At 35.2% G+C, this 18,293-nt stretch overlaps 3 long non-coding RNA genes across 4 annotated transcripts; all 3 read right to left on the minus strand.

Moving 5' to 3' along the window:
• Positions 1-576: 576 nt before the first annotated feature.
• Positions 577-4,619, minus strand: LOC123319576. 2 transcript variants are annotated; one of them, XR_006538530.1, is made up of 2 exons: positions 3,818-4,619; positions 577-1,010 (listed from the first exon to the last, which is right to left on the minus strand). It is a non-coding gene; the product is annotated as an uncharacterized LOC123319576 (long non-coding RNA). The 2 variants fall into 2 exon arrangements; XR_006538529.1 differs by lacking the exon at positions 577-1,010 and adding an exon at positions 3,321-3,755.
• A 2,004-nt stretch (positions 4,620-6,623) lies between these two features.
• LOC123319593 lies at positions 6,624-7,496 on the minus strand. Its single transcript, XR_006538553.1, has 3 exons — positions 7,468-7,496; positions 7,377-7,405; positions 6,624-7,324 (listed from the first exon to the last, which is right to left on the minus strand). It is a non-coding gene; the product is annotated as an uncharacterized LOC123319593 (long non-coding RNA).
• An 8,911-nt stretch (positions 7,497-16,407) lies between these two features.
• LOC123319590 lies at positions 16,408-16,997 on the minus strand. Its single transcript, XR_006538550.1, has 3 exons — positions 16,971-16,997; positions 16,880-16,908; positions 16,408-16,836 (listed from the first exon to the last, which is right to left on the minus strand). It is a non-coding gene; the product is annotated as an uncharacterized LOC123319590 (long non-coding RNA).
• Between the last annotated feature and the right edge of the window lie 1,296 nt (positions 16,998-18,293).

Genomic DNA, 18,293 nt, shown 5'->3' on the forward strand with positions numbered 1-18,293 from the left:
AGAATAACTGGTCAAAAGTCTATAAAAGTAGAATTTTAACGCAAAAAAAAACACCCTGCTATTGTATTCCAATAATCATTATATCATTCCACTCAAATAAGTTATTCGAAAACATTTTTCCTTCCATCTGGAATGATTAAATACAATAATCCTCGTACAATAATCAAAAAGCTTAAAAATTGGCCGAAATATGTTATATGGAATGGGAAAGAAGCCTAATTATAAAAATTTCAAGCATCATAATATTTAATTCAGTTTATTTTGAACAAAATCTACAAAATCCTTTCATCTACGATAAAAAAAAAAAACTAACCTCAAATGACAAAAACTTGGCGAAAGTCTATACATATATAGAATTTTTATGTTAAAACTTACTCATAGATTGTGTTTCAATATGCTTTTTATCATCCCAATAAGCATTTTATTATTCCACTTGAATGAGTTATTTGAAAACATTTCTCCTATTATCTGGAATGAGTAAATATAATAATCCTTGTACACTAATCAAAAAGCTTAAAAATTGGCCAAAATCTGTCATATGGAATTGAAAAGAAGCCTTATTATGAAGACTTCAAGTATTATAACATTTCATTCAGTTTATTTTGAACAAAAACCTACAGAGTCCCTCTCTCTACGATAAGAGTAACAATCTTACCTTAAATGAGAAAACTTGACAAATGTCTATAAATATAGAATTTTAACGCAAAAACTCACTCATAGATTGTGTTTCAATAATCATTATATCATTCCAAATGAATAACTTATCTCAAAACATTTTTCCATAGATCTAGACTAAGAAAATCATCTCCGTACACTACCCGATTGCATGGAAGTTGTCAGAAATCTGTTGTATTCAGTTGAAAAAAAGCGAAATAGATCATTTACTTCACATAGAAACTATCCTGAATGATATGCTTTATAAACTTACTCTGAACTACCTCTTTTTTACCAAATAACACTGTCCGAGAAATGATATTATACATTTCTTGATCTGATAAATTTATATGTGCCTGAAAATAAATTTCAATTATGAAATATAGAATCTCCTGGTCGATTTTCTGTGCAGACTCACCCCCAAGAACCGTTTGTTATCTAGAAATTCTTATGTTCATACACCAAGATCAAAGATGTTTCTCATTCTGTGAGTTTGCATGTAATTTGATCTGAAGTACATTATGTAAACTTGACAAATGGATCATATATTTCAAATAGAAACTCTCCTGAACGAACTGCTTCAGGACTTTACCCCTGAAGAAGGATTTTCATTCCAAATACAGTCTCTCCGAGGGATGATAATTGCCATCCTAGGATTTTTTCATTTCTGTATCTGATAAATTGATATGTGCCTGAAAAAAATAAGTATTATTAGTGACAAAATATACTATCAGTTATAATATTCGATCTCTCATACAGATTCACGTCCAAGAACTGTGTTTTATATCTCAGAATTCAATAATAACCTAACTTTCCGATTATGGAAAAAAGTTCAACTGTGATGTTAGCTTCGAAGTGCTATCGTACGGAGAAAAATGAAGTAAATATATTAAATATATCCTCTAATAATTCCAATAATAATTAAACCTTAAAAATTTGCATCAATTTTTTTACGGTCTGTCAACAGTCAAATGAAACTGGCCTAAGGTTGCGTTCACAAACTTACTCTGAGCAAGCTCTGAGTAAGCTTTGATTACTCGAAGCGTTCACAAACGTACTTTTAGTTCCTCAGAGTATGCTCTCTGAGTATGGTCATACTCATACTCTACTCTCGGAGTAAGTTTGTGAACGTACCCAAAAGCTCCCACAACACTGTTACATAAATGACAGGAAAACACGTTATAGGAATTGAAAAATTATGGAAATTTTAGAATTTTAAGTTAGTTTTGGCTGAATAGTGACCTCGACTTTCCTAATATAAATTTATTTTGGCAATTTCAACGCTAAAAATCACGAAATTACTGAAAATATTCAGGGCCAAAACGAAGGTTCTGAACGGTGCTTAATCGAGGTGGTTTCGTAATATCGAAAATTGCAAACTTACCTGTACATATTGAGCCGAAATATGGGTACCTGGAGATGCTACAGGATATGGAGAATGATTCTCTAGCATTTATCTTCCCTATTTTGGCATTATTCATATAATAATCGACTCGAGTTTCCGAAAACTGCAAAAACCCCTTTCGAAACGTCAGACGTGTTGAAATTACCTCTATGCTCTTGGAAATTAATTTATCAAATTTTCGTAGACGTCAAAAATTTTCGAAATTCTTACGCTTTTTTAGGTAATATCGTTCGGGCTCCGGGAAAAAAAACAGGCCTATTTTAATTTCGGGTTCTTCGAGCTTAGTTCGACACCCATCCCGGCTCTCGAGCTACCGCGGATCTCTCAAGCTAATCAAATAACTTTGGCACCTTTTCGCGAAAATCGTGAATTTCGCGATTTTCTCACGCAATTTTCGGACACTTTTAGACGGGGTAAAAATACGATTTAGGCATTTTCGGAGAGCTCGATTCTCCTTCTAGCGTTCCATGTACCGCTCTACCCAGCCAAGCGCCTTCGGCGCTCACCATTTCAAATTTCCCATACCCTCCCCCAACACTTCAACATGGCAAAAAATTTGATACGATTCGGTGATCATTTTTTATCAACGTTATAGTATTAACTAGTAAGCCCATAGATCTACCTTTATTGATAGATCTTCCTTTTTTGGCAGATCAGTATAGCCAGGAGATCCACCTTGTAGGTAGATTCGCCTTCATGGACAGATTCGCCTTTTCTCCGTAGCTCGGGCCTTCGGCCCTCGCGATTCGCCTTCCGCCCGTAGCTCGGGCCTACGGCCCTCGCACTTGATGATACGCGAATACGGAGTTTCACACATAACTCACAGCGTTCGATATATACAGGCATTGTCGCAAATTTCACGAAAGAAAACAAATAATCTCATACACTGCTCAAAAATTGGCGAAAATCAGTTATATTCAGTTGTACAGAAGCCTTATAACGGAGATTCCATGCATTCAGTTCATCTTGAATAGAAACTTACAAAGTTTTTTCTTTACGATGAAACAAAACACTAACCTGAAATGAGAATAACTGGCCAAAAGTCTATAAAAGTAGAATTTTAACGCAAAAAACACACCCTGCCATTGTATTCCAATAATCATTATATCATTCCACTCAAATAAGTTATTCGAAAACATTTTTCCTTCCATCTGGAATGATTAAATACAATAATCCTCGTACAATAATCAAAAAGCTTAACAATTGGCCAAAATCTGTTATATGGAATGGGAAAGGAGCCTAATTATAAAAATTTCATGCATTATAACTTTTAATTCTGTTTATTTTGAACAAAAACCTACAGGGTCCCTCTCTCTACGATAATAGCAAAAATCTTACCCCAAATGGGAGAACCTGACAAATGTCTATAAATATAGAATTTTAACGCAAAAACTCACTCATAGATTGTGTTTCAATAATCATTATATCATTCCAACTGAATAACTTATCTCAAAACATATTTTTCCATAGATCTAGCCTAAGAAAATCATCTCCGTACACTACCCAATTGCCTGAAAGTTGTCAGAAATCTGTTGTGTTCAGTTGAAAAGAATCGAAATAGATCATTTGCTTCACATAGAAACTCTCCTGAACGAACTGCTTAAGAAACTTACTCTGAAGAACATTTTTTTTTACCAAATAACACTGTCCGAGAGATGATATTATACATTTCTTGATCTGATAAATTTATATATGCCTGAAAATAAATTTCAATTATAAAATATAGAATCTCCTGGTCGATTTTCTGTGCAGACTCACCCCCAAGAACCGTTTGTTATCTAGAAATGTTCATACACCAAGATTAAGGATGTTTCCCATTCTGTGAGTTTGCATGTAATTTAATCTGAAATCCATTATGTAAACTTGACAAATGGATCATATACTTCAAATAGAAACTCTTCTGAACCAATTGCTTAGAAGCTTACCCCTGAAGTAGCTTTTTTTATTTAAAATGAGACTTTCCGATAGATGATATTTGACATTTATGAATTTCATACATTTCTTGATATGATGAATTAATATGTGCCTGAAAAATAAGTATTATTAGTGACAAAATAAACTATCAGTTATCACATCCGATTTTGATACAAATTCACGTCGAAGAACTGTCTTTCATATCTGGAAATTCAATAATAACCTAACTTTCCGATTATGGGAAAAAATTCAACTGTGATGTGAGCTTCGAAGTACTATCGTACGGAGAGAAATGTAGTAAATATATTAAATATATCCTTCAATTTGAATAATAATTAAACCTTAAAAATTTGCATCAATTTTTTCACGGTCCGTCAACAGTAAAATGAAACTTGCTTAAGGACAAAGAGTAACAACTCTTTTTAGTCGAATGACAGGAAAACACGTTATAAGAATTGAAAAATTATGGAAATTTTAAAATTCTAATTTATTTTTAGCTGAATAGTGACCTCAACATTCCTAATATAAATTTATTTTTTTCAATTTCAACGCTGAAAATCACGAAATTACTGAAAATATTCAGGGCCAAAACGAAGGTTATGAACGGTGCTCAACCGAGGTGGTTTCGTAATATCGAAAATTGCAAACTTACCTGTACATATTGAGCCGAAATATGGGTACCTGGAGATGCTACGGGATATGGAGAATGATTCTCTAGCATTTATCTTGCCTATTTTGGCATTATTCATATAATAATCGACTTGAGTTTCCAAAAACTGCAAAAACCCCTTTCGAAACGTCAGAAATTACCTCTATGCTCTTGGAAATTAATTTATCAAATTTTCGTAGACGTCAAAAATTTTCGAAATTCTTACGCTTTTTTAGGTAATATCGTTCGGGCTCCGGGAAAAAAAACAGGCCTATTTTAATTTCGGGTTCTTCGAGCTTAGTTCGACACCCATCCCGGCTCTCGAGCTGCCGCGGATCTCTCAAGCTAATCAAATCATTTTGGTACCTTTTCGCGAAAATCGTGAATTTCGCGATTTTCTCACGCAATTTTCGGACACTTCTAGACGGGGTAAAAATACGATCTAGGCATTTTCGGAAAGCTCGATTCTTACTCTTGCGTTCCATTTACCGCTCTACCCGGCCACGCGCCTTCGGCGCTCGCCATTTCAAATTTCCCACACCCTCCCCCGACACTTCAACATGGCAAAAAATTTGATACGATTCAGTGATCATTTTTTATCAACGTTATAGTATTAACTAGCATGGCCAGGAGATCCACCTTGTAGGTAGATTCACCTTTACTGGCAGATTCGCCTTTCGTCCGTAGCTCGGGCCTACGGCCCTCGCGATACGCCTTTTGTCCATAGCTCGATTCCCCTTTTATGAATATCTAGGCCAAAAACGTTTTTTCAAGAGTGCGATCGATTTAAGGCACCTCGTTCTGTGATCGCTGCCAAGATAATTCCGTCAAAACTGACGTTAACCTTCAAATCACACTCTGACATCGATTGTCAAAGTGCACTCACTTAATTTTCTCTGATAATCAATAGAAAATAATTTAATTTTGTGGAATGTCACTCGATTTTCAATAGACGTCAAAAATTTTCAAAATTCTTACGCTTTTTTAGGTAATATCGTACGGGCTCCGGAAAAAAGAACAGGCCTATTTTAATTTCGGGTCCTTCGAGCTTAGTTCGACACCCATCCCGACTCTCGAGCTACCGCGGATCCCTCAAGCTAATCAAATCAATTTGGTACCTTTTCGCGAAAATCGTGAATTTCGCGATTTTCTCACGCAATTTTCGGACACTTCTAGACGGGGTAAAAATACGATCTAGGCATTTTCGGAAAGCTCGATTCTTCCTCTAGCTATCCATGTACCGCTCTACCCGGCCACGCGCCTTCGGCGCTCACCATTTCAAATTTCCCATACCCTCCCCCGACACTTCAACATGGCAAAAAATTTGATACGATTCGGTGATCATTTTTTATTTATCAACCTTTATTGATAGATTTACCTTTTTTGGCAGATCAGTATAGCCAGGAGATCCACCTTGTAGGTAGATTCGCCTTCATGGACAGATTCGCCCTTTGTCCGTAGCTCGGGCCTTCGGCCCTCCCGATTCGCCTTCCGCCCGTAGCTCGGGCCTACGGCCCTCGCACTTAATGATACGCGAATACTATACAATACTGAGTATCACACATAACTCACACCGTTCGATATATACAGGCATTGTCGCAAATTTCACGAAAGAAAACAAATAATCTCATACACTGCTCAAAAATTGGCAAAAATCAGTTATATTCAGTTGGACAGAAGCCTTATAACGGAGATTCCATGCATTCAGTTCATCTTGAATTGAAACTCACAAAGTTCTTTCTCTACGATGAAACAAAAAACTAACCTGAAATGAGAATAACTGGCCAAAAGTCTATAAAAGTAGAATTTTAATGCAAAAAACACACCCTGCCATTGTATTCCAATAATCATTATATCATTCCACTCGAATAAGTTATTCGAAAACATTTTTCCTTTTATCTGGAATGATTAAATACAATAATCCTCGTACAATAATCAAAAAGCTTAAAAATTGGCCAAAATCTGTTATATGGAATGGGAAAGAAGCCTAATTAAAAAAATTTCAAGCATCATAATATTTAATTCAGTTCATTTTGAACAAAAATCTACAAAATCCCTTCATCTACGATAAGAAAAAAAACTAACCTCAAATGACAAAAACTTGGCGAAAGTCTATATAAATATAGAAATTTTACGTAAAACCTTACTCATAGATTGTGTTTCAATAATCTTTTTATCATCCCAATAATCATTTTATTATTCCACTTGAATGAGTTAATTGAAAACATTTCTCCTATTATCTGGAATGAGCGAATAGAATAATCCTTGTACACCAATCAAAAAGCTTGAAAATTGGCTAGAATCTGTTATATGGAATTGAAAAGAAGCCTAATTATGAAGATTTCAAGTATTATAACATTTAATTCAGTTTATTTCGAACAAAAACCTACAGAGTCCCTCTCTCTACGATAAGAGAAAAATCTTACCTTGAATGAGAAAACTCGACAAATGTCTATAAACATAGAATTTTAACGCAAAAGCTCACTCATAGATTGTGTTTCAATAATCATTATATAATTCCAACAGAATAACTTATCTCAAAACGTATTTTGCCATAGATCTAGACTAAGAAAATCATCTCCATACACTACCCAATTGCTTGAACGTTGCCAGAAATCTGATGTACTCAGTTGAAAAGAAGAGAAATAGATCATCTACTTCACATGGAAACTCTCCTGAACGAATTGCTTTATGAACTTACTCTGAAAAAACTTTTTTTTACCAAATAACACTGTCCGAGAGATGATATTATACATTTCTTGATCTGATACATTTATATATGCCTGAAAATAAATTTCAATTATAAAATATAGAATCTCCTGGTCGATTTTCTGTGCAGACTCACCCCCAAGAACCGTTTGTTATCTAGAAATTCTTATGTTCATACACCAAGATTAAGGATGTTTCTCATTCTGTGAGTTTGCATGTAATTTAATCTGAAATCCATTATGTAAACTTGACAAATGGATCATATACTTCAAATACTAACTTTTCTGAAACAATTGCTTAGAAGCTTACCCCTGAAGAAGCTTTTTTTATTTAAAATGAGACTTTCCGAGAGATGATATTTGACATTTGTGAATTTCATACATTTCTTGATATAATTAATTTATATAAGCCTGAAAAATAAGTATTGTTAGTGACAAAATAAACTATCAGTTATTACATCTGATTTTGATACAGATTCACGTCCAAGAACTGTCTTTCATATCTGGAAATTCAATAATAACCTAACTTTCGGATTATGGGGAAAAATTCATCTGTGATGTGAGCTTCGAAGTGCTATCACTGCTATGCTATTTGTGAGGGTGGATACTTTTGAAACTGATGAGACGGTTTTAACAAAGTTTATTTAAAGATCTATTTTAACACACTGGTGAATAATACAAAATGGCCGATGGTCGCTTGAAACTATTAATAGTGAGAGTAGCCTTTATCTATTCGCATTCCCGACAGAACTGGCTTCTGCACCATTAATAGCACGTGTACCTAACTTAGTTGCGCTTGCGCATTAGGCCGAACATAATATTAGTTGTCAGCAGGTTGCTTTATAGAAGTGGACTGGTCCCAAATCAACTTTGGCCAGCAGTTCTTACTTCAACACCCCCTCCCAAACTGAGGACCTGACAACTACTCAACAGAAAACTGAAAGTTCCATTTAACTGACTTCGATAAACTGAGAAATATAGAATAGGTATATAAAGTATACAATAGATAGTATTTTTATTAGAATTTATATAAATCAAGCCTTAAACCTACAACAGGATTGTCAGTGGAACCATACAGAGCTGTTGCTGTGAGGCAATGGAATAGGGTTCCTTATAGCGAACCAACTGTCCTTAATATTTGGTATGGTATCAATACATTGTGTCCAGGGACCGGAGACCCTTCCCACAAGTGATATTATACCATCATATCAACTGAAACTGATCAACAGATACATATGCCATAATGCATGCATATCACATAGTAGATCAACATATAAATGACATGACTGATCACATACATAGTATGTTCCATCATATCGGACTAACATGATTAATTCATTACACACATGTGGTCAGAATTTTGGATTTCGCATCTATCATTTCCAGGGACCGGAGACCCTTCCAAATCAAGACACTAGTATTCGTAAGAGTATGTATCCAGGGACCGGAGACCCTTCCTACATGTCTCAAATGAACACTTCAACATGTATATTCATCAAATTATATCTCCAGGGACCAAAGACCCTTCCAATATAACTCGAACAAATATACAACAAATTTTGAGTATTATCAGATTATGTTTCCAGGAACGAAGAACCTTTCCACAATATACAGATAAAACACTCAACAGACATATTACCAAAGTACCTAAGGGATCGAAGATCCTTTCAAGATACTAAGATAAACAACAGAATTTATTATCAGAGTATGTTTGAGATCGAAGATCATTTATAACACTACTCAGATGAGGTATACATAATGACTGAAAAGAAAAGAATTAATATTACTTATGAAATGTTTGATCAAACAGAGCAGTTTTGAGTTTGTCGTTGACTTTTCTCATTTTCTTCCTATAATATTGAATCATTATGACTTATTACTTGGTTATCATCTTATGCTTGGATTGGATATTTTCATGCAAATCAAACCTCATAGAATACAAGGTGATCACGAAACTTAGTTAGCTTTACTGCATTCAATGGTATTGTTAGAATATCAGCAATCTGATCATTGGTATTGATCTTCACAATATTAATTTTCTTATCTCTTACGTGTTGACGAATCAATAAATATTTACGTTCCACATACTTCAAGCGGCTTTTACTTGTGCTAGCCAGACAGTTACGTCTTGCTGCTTCATTGTCTTCATATATATTAACTGGAAATGCTCTGAGACCCACAGTCTCTTCTAATAATTGTGCTAAAAATAGAATTTCATTAGTAGCATGAGTAAGTGCAATAAATTCCGCTTCTGCTGAACTTTGTGCTATTGTTGATTGAAGTTTTGAGCACCATACAACAGGATTACCAAATGCAAAAATCACAAAGCCTGTGGTCGACTTTTGACCACACTTATCACCTGAAAAATCTGCATCACAATAACATGACAAAATTGGAGATCCTACTGTGAATTTTAGACCTAACTGACTTGTACCTTTCAAATACCTGAAAACTCTTTTAACTAATGTCCAATGATACTGCTGTGGGTTAGCTTGGAATCTAGCCAAATAACCTACGGCAAAGGATATATCAGGTCTTGTGAACATACTTAAATACAGTAGGGAACCTATAGCTTTCTTATACGGAAAATCTGCTTCATTTGTTACTTCCGGAACTTTATGATTTCCTTGAGGAACTAAAGGAGTGTCAACTGAATTTGAGTTTTCCATTCGAAATTCTTTCAACATTTCATTAACAAACTGTGTTTGATGAAGAAACAACTGATTTTCTGATCTAGTGATTTCCAAACCAAGAAATTTTGTAGGAAAGCCAAATTGTTTTACCTTAAAACGTGACTTCAACATATTCACATTTTCCTGAATAAGGTTTCTACAACTACCTGTAATTAATAGATCATCAACATATACTAAAATCAAAACGATATTACTATCTTCCTTTTTCTTATATAAACATGGTTCTCGTAAATTTGATTCAAAACCAGAATCCTTCAGAAAATTATCAAGTGTCATAAACCAACATTTCGGTGCTATAGATAATCCATAAAGAGCTTTTCGTAACTTCAATATTACCTTCGATTTATCAAGATTGATTCCTTCAGGAACACTTACATATTTTGGTCGATCAATTTCACCATGAAGAAATGCTGTTTTGACATCCAACTGTTCAACATGCCAATTCCTAGAAACTGATAATGCAAATAATAATTTAACAACTGATAGAGCTGGTGTAGGAGATGCAGTTTCCTCAGGAGTATACTTTTCAGTATCTTTGCATCCTACAACAACTAAACGAGCCTTACACACACCATTGTCCTTAACTGTAAATACCCATTTCAACGGAATACTTTTCATACCTTGTTTTCTTTCCACAATTTCCCAAACTTCATGTTGGTTTATAGCTTCAAGTTCGGACTGAATGGCAGTAATCCATTTACTACTTTCTGAACATGTCATTGCTTCCAGATATGTTTGAGGTGTTTTACTTGTCTGATAGATTTTTGTATCATATACAAAACCAAATGGATTCAAAATTGTGGCATTAACTGAAATTTGCGGCATATCAAGTCCACTGGTTTCATTGCCATCAAAATCATCTAGCTGGGATATTTCTTCATATTCTATCTCATTATTTATCTGAGAGCTAACTGAAACATTTTCTAACATATTTGTAGCACTTGTTTTATCAACAGAATTGTTGGAGCTACTCTGTACTGGACTTGTAGTTCTTACAGAATCAGAGTTTTGTTCAACTGATTTCATTTCAACAGGATTGTTTGCAACTGATACAACAGAATTGCCAGTAGGTGGCACAACAGATATGTCCGTAATGGACGCAACAGAATTGCCTACAGAGGGCGTAACAGAAACGTTCTCACTGGACTCAACAGATTCAGACGAAACTGTTAATTCATCACTTGGGACTGATAACTTTGATTCATATGACTTGTAGGTCAACTCTTCATTTATTAGAACATTACAAGATGTAATAGTCTTACATGTTTTAGGATCATACAACAAATAGCCAGTATCGGTATATCCTATTAAATACATTGTGCTGGATCTTGCATTCAACTTTTTACCTTTTGGAACATTTTCATTTCTAACTTCTGCCTGTGAACCAAAAATTCTTATATTTTGCAGATCGGCTTGTTTTCCATAGAGTTTTTCATATGGAGTCAAAAAGTCTAATGATGAATGAGGCGTACGATTGTATAGATAGCAAGCAGTCGAAAATGCAAAACCCCAGAAAGTATTTGGAAAGCCTGATTCAAATAACAAGGCTCTAGCCCTTTCTTGGAGTGTTCTATTGAACCTTTCAGCAGTTCCATTATGCTCATGTTGATAAGGTTCTGCTAACTGAATTTGAATACCAAACTGATCGAGAACTTGTTGACAAGATTCGCTGATGAACTCTGTTCCATTATCACAACGTAATTTTCTGAATTGACCAGGACTAGGAAATAATGACTGAAGATAGTTCAAAGCAGACTTCAAAAACTTGAAAGTTTCAGACTTTTGTTTCATTAGGAAAATTTGTGCATATCTTGAATAATCATCTAGAACAATTAAAATATACTTTTTCTTAGTGTAATGTGTTGGCGGATTGACAGTTAATAGATCTGAATGAAGAATTTCACAAGCTCTAGTGGCTCGATCTCTTTCTTTTGCACATGTTTTTCTGGTCATTTTTGCTTTAGAACAAATTGTACAATTACCAGTACTGAGATTATACGTGAGTTCTTTAACTCCTTGAACAACATTAGGTAATTTTCCTAAGTAAGAAGATGATATATGACCCATTCTACGATGCCACATACTACCTTCCTGAGCCAACATTTTTAACTGATTACGAGTAAATCTTTTACGTAATTTTCGTGTTTCTCTTCTACTATTATTGACTTTCTTATTGGATTTGATAACTGAGAGTTTCATTTTAAAACTAGAATTATCTTTCGAACTTGACTGTTTATTTATACTTTCTACTTTATTTACATTAATTTTGTTGATACTACTTGTATCACCAGGATTGACTCTTGCTGAAATTCGATAAACGCCATCCGATACAAAGAGCAGGGAGATCTTTCTTCTTAATTTTCTAGATAAAATAAATCCATTATTAGCATTTAGCACAAGACTTGTCCCAAACTGAATATTAAATGCACGGACACTGAGAATATTATCCCTTACTTCGGGGACATACTGAACATTAGCTAGATGTACAATGTGCGAACTTTTTCCAAACTGTACTAATAATGGAAGAGTTCCCTGACCCATTGACATAGTGCTTTCAGTTTCCGATGCCAAAACAACAGATATCGGCTCTTTATAAGCTTGATAGTTCAACAAAATATTCTGTACATTCACTACATGGTGAGATGCACCAGAATCAACTAGAAATGTTGCAAACATACTGAAATTATTCAAATCGAACAATGACTTACTAGATTTTTGATCTTTCAGTTTCCTACAGTCCTTCTTTTCGTGTCCCTTCTTATGGCAGAAAAAGCAGAATCTCTCTGTGTTCACACATGTGTTTGACTTGTGGAACATCAAACCACATTTTCTGCAACTTGCCTCACGCTTTTCAGCTGGTGTCATTTTCTTGATTTTCTCCAACTGATCCAGTGTGTAAGGACTCTTTTCTGCCCTTTTCTCTTTAAAATAAGGAGACCTCTTAGCTTGATATTTCTCTTTCTTTGAACCATCCCTGTTTGTTCGATCAGACCTATCCTCTAAACAAAAATCACAACAATTATTATCATCTCTCTTACCACATTTGATGCAGAGCACTGAAACTGAATTAGGATTAGCAAAAGTACATTCCTCAATGGGATCGTCAATACAAAAAGAGCATACAGTATACACTTCATTGATCTCAGTATTGAGATTCTCACCCGTAATACCAAAACACTCGGAACAAATATCCAAACTATCATTTGATTCATTCTTATACATACTGTTTTCTGCTTCCTTAAAATATTGGCTATTCGCCACCTCCAGAAAGGCATTCTTTACGAACTCGTACGTCCTCGTTTCCTCTGGTAGTGTAGCCATTGTGGTGAAAAACGCCAAGAAACCATTAGCATCCTTGATTTTATGTAGAAAATATCCCACTATGATCTTCGGGTCCAACGGAAAGCCCAGTTCCTTGAATTCTTGAACTCCTTTTTCGAATTGTGAGACGAAGTTCACCGGGTTCATCTTCGGGTAAAATGTAATTTTTCCAAAATTGTCCAAAACTTCCACCATTTTTTTGAACATCATTTTTGCCAAACATTTGTATAAGTTTCTTGAAGGCTTCAGCTGCCGATTCTTCGCTTTCTATTACAGCTCTGGGAGCGTGCTGCAGAGATGCTTCCAAGTATTGTAGGACTTGAGCGTTGTACATGTTTTTCTCATCTACGCTCATGCTACACTCTGGTCCACCCATATTGTGTAGTAGAAATTGCGATCTTCCTAGGGCCCTGATGTCACGTTCGACTCTTTGTTTCCATGAACGGAAATTGGAATGACCCCTCAGCTTGTCGCTGGTCTCAAATTGAGGTATTATGAAGGTGGGTATATTGACCTTCTCCACAGATTGTTCTGATACTGTGCTTCCTGTTGACGTTGCCGGAGGATTCAAGTTGTTTATTTGCTCTGCCAACATCTTCACGAAATTGGTGTTCGTGAGCATTGCAAAAATATTTTCTGGTACTCCCATCGTTGACCTTTCGCTTGCATCGGATTGGTCCATCTCGATCATCTCTTCTTGATTGAACATGCTTGTTGTTGAACACGTGGTCGTCTAGTCTTCTGTTTAACACGTGGTCTTCTAGTCTTCTGTTTAACACGTGGTCTTCTGTTTGTTAATTAATACGCACGCACATACACACAAGCGCTGCTACCATGTGAGGGTGGATACTTTTGAAACTGATGAGACGGTTTTAACAAAGTTTATTTAAAGATCTATTTTAACACACTGGTGAATAATACAAAATGGCCGATGGTCGCTTGAAACTATTAATAGTGAGAGTAGCCTTTATCTATTCGCATTCCCGACAGAACTGGCTTCTGCACCATTAATAGCACGTGTACCTAACTTAGTTGCGCTTGCGCATTAGGCCGAACATAATATTAGTTGTCAGCAGGTTGCTTTATAGAAGTGGACTGGTCCCAAATCAACTTTGGCCAGCAGTTCTTACTTCAACACTATTGTACGGGGAGAAATGTAGTAAATATATCCTTTAATTTCAATAATAATTAAACCTTAAAAATTTACATCAATTTTTTCACGGTCTGTCAACAGTCAAATGAAACTGGCCTAAGGCTCCCTCAACACTTCTACCCGAATGACAGGCAAACACGTTATACGAATTGAAAAATTATGGAAATTATAAAATTTTAAGTTAGTTTTGGCTGAATAGTGACCTCGACTTTCCTAATATAAATTTATCTTGGCAATTTCAACGCTAAAAATCACGAAATGACTGAAAATATTCAGGGCCAAAACGAAGGTTCTGAAAGGTGCTTAACCGAGGTGGTTTCGTAATATCGAAAATTGCAAACTTACCTGTACATATCGAGCCGAAATATGGGTACCTGGAGGTGCTACAGGATATGGAGAATGATTCTCTAGCATTTATCTTCCCTATTTTGGCATTATTCATATAATAATCGACTCGAGTTTCCGATAACTGCAAAAACCCCTTTCGAAACGTCAGACGTGATGGAAATTACTTCTATGCTCTTGGAAATTAATTTATCAAATTTTCGTAGACGTCAAAAATTTTCGAAATTCTTACGCTTTTTTAGGTAATATCGTTCGGGCTCCGGGAAAAAAAACAGGCCTATTTTAATTTCGGGTTCTTCGAGCTTAGTTCGACACCCACCCGGGCTCTCGAGCTACCGCGGATCTCTCAAGCTAATCAAATCATTTTGGTATCTTTTCGCGAAAATCGTGAATTTCGCGATTTTCTCACGCAATTTTCGGACACTTCTAGACGGGGTAAAAATACGATCTAGGCATTTTCGGAAAGCTCGATTCTTACTCTTGCGTTCCATGTACCGCTCTACCCGGCCACGCGCCTTCGGCGCTCACCATTTCAAATTTCCCACACCCTCCCCCGACACTTCAACATGGCAAAAAATTTGATACGATTCAGTGATCATTTTTTATCAACGTTATAGTATTAACTAGTAAGCCCATAGATCTACCTTTATTGATAGATCTACCTTTTTTGGCAGATCAGTATAGCCAGGAGATCCACCTTGTAGGTAGATTCGCCTTCATGGACAGATTCGCCTTTTGTCCGTAGCTCGGGCCTTCGGCCCTCGCGATTCGCCTTCCGCCTGTAGCTCGGGCCTACGGCCCTCGCACTTAATGATACGCGAATACTATACAATACTGAGTATCACACATAACTCACACCGTTCGATATATACAGGCATTGTCGCAAATTTCACGAAAGAAAACAAATAATCTCATACACTGCTCAAAAATTGGCAAAAATCAGTTATATTCAGTTGGACAGAAGCCTTATAACGGAGATTCCATGCATTCAGTTCATCTTGAATTGAAACTCACAAAGTTCTTTCTCTACGATGAAACAAAAAACTAACCTGAAATGAGAATAACTGGCCAAAAGTCTATAAAAGTAGAATTTTAACGCAAAAAACACACCCTGCCATTGTATTCCAATAATCATTATATCATTCCACTCGAATAAGTTATTCGAAAACATTTTTCCTTTTATCTGGAATGATTAAATACAATAATCCTCGTACAATAATCAAAAAGCTTAAAAATTGGCCAAAATCTGTTATATGGAATGGAAAAGAAGCCTAATTAAAAAAATTTCAAGCATCATAATATTTAATTCAGTTCATTTTGAACAAAAATCTACAAAATCCCTTCATCTACGATAAGAAAAAAAACTAACCTCAAATGACAAAAACTTGGCGAAAGTCCATATAAATATAGAATTTTCACGTAAAACCTTACTCATAGATTGTGTTTCAATAATCTTTTTATCATCCCAATAATCATTTTATTATTCCACTTGAATGAGTTAATTGAAAACATTTCTCCTATTTCTGGAATGAGCGAATAGAATAATCCTTGTACACTAATCAAAAAGCTTGAAAATTGGCCAAAATCTGTTATATGGAATTGAAAATAAGCCTAATTATGAAGATTCCAAGTATTATAACATTTAATTCAGTTCATTTCGAACAAAAACCTACAGAGTCCCTCTCTCTACGATAAGAGAAAAATCTTACCTTGAATGAGAAAACTCGACAAATGTCTATAAACATAGAATTTTAACGCAAAAGCTAACTCATAGATTGTGTTTCAATAATCATTATATAATTCCAACAGAATAAGTTATCTCAAAATGTATTTTGCCATAGATCTAGACTAAGAAAATCATCTCCATACACTACCCAATTGCTTGAACGTTGTCAGAAATCTGATGTACTCAGTTGAAAAGAAGAGAAATAGATCATCTACTTCACATGGAAACTCTCCTGAACGAATTGCTTTATGAACTTACTCTGAAAAAACTTTTTTTTACCAAATAACACTGTCCGAGAGATGATATTATACATTTCTTGATCTGATAAATTTATATATGCCTGAAAATAAATTTCAATTATAAAATATAGAATCTCCTGGTCGATTTTCTGTGCAGACTCACCCCCAAGAACCGTTTGTTATCTAGAAATTCTTATGTTCATACACCAAGATTAAGGATGTTTCTCATTCTGTGAGTTTGCATGTAATTTAATCTGAAATCCATTATGTAAACTTGACAAATGGATCATATACTTCAAATACTATCTCTTCTGAAACAATTGCTTAGAAGCTTACCCCTGAAGAAGCTTTTTTTATTTAAAATGAGACTTTCCGAGAGATGATATTTGACATTTGTGAATTTCATACATTTCTTGATATGATGAATTTTTATGTGCCTGAAAAATAAGTATTGTTAGTGACAAAATAAACCTTCAGTTATTACATCTGATTTTGATACAGATTCACGTCCAAGAACTGTCTGTCTTTCATATCTGGAAAATCAATAATAACCTAACTTTCGGATTATGGGGAAAAATTCATCTGTGATGTGAGCTTCGAAGTGCTATCACTGCTATGCTATTGTACGGGGAGAAATGTAGTAAATATATCCTTTAATTTCAATAATAATTAAACCTTAAAAATTTACATCAATTTTTTCACGGTCTGTCAACAGTCAAATGAAACTGGCCTAAGGCTCCGTCAACACTTCTACTCAAATGACAGGAAAATACGTTATACGAATTGAAAAATTATGGAAATTATAAAATTTTAAGTTAGTTTTGGCTGAATAGTGACCTCGACTTTCCTAATATAAATTTATCTTGGCAATTTCAACGCTAAAAATCACGAAATGACTGAAAATATTCAGGGTCAAAACGAAGGTTCTGAACGGTGCTTAACCGAGGTGGTTTCGTAATATCGAAAATTGCAAACTTACCTGTACATATTGAGCCGAAATATGGGTACCTGGAGATGCTACAGGATATGGAGAATGCTTCTCTAGCATTTATCTTCCCTATTTTGGCATTATTCATATAATAATCGACTCGAGTTTCCGAAAACTGCAAAAACCCCTTTCGAAACGTCAGACGTGATGGAAATTAACTCTATGCTCTTGGAAATTAATTTATCAAATTTTCGTAGACGTCAAAAATTTTCGAAATTCTTACGCTTTTTTAGGTAATATCGTTCGGGCTCCGGGAAAAAGAACAGGCCTATTTTAATTTCGGGTTCTTCGAGCTTAGTTCGACACCCATCCCGGCTCTCGAGCTACCGCGGATCTCTCAAGCTAATCAAATCATTTTGGTATCTTTTCGCGAAAATCGTGAATTTCGCGATTTTCTCACGCAATTTTCGGACACTTCTAGACGGGGTAAAAATACGATCTAGGCATTTTCGGAAAGCTCGATTCTTACTCTTGCGTTCCATGTACCGCTCTACCCGG

This window comes from Coccinella septempunctata, chromosome 8 (assembly GCF_907165205.1).
Source record: "Coccinella septempunctata chromosome 8, icCocSept1.1, whole genome shotgun sequence".
NCBI classification, from domain to species: domain Eukaryota; kingdom Metazoa; phylum Arthropoda; class Insecta; order Coleoptera; family Coccinellidae; genus Coccinella; species Coccinella septempunctata.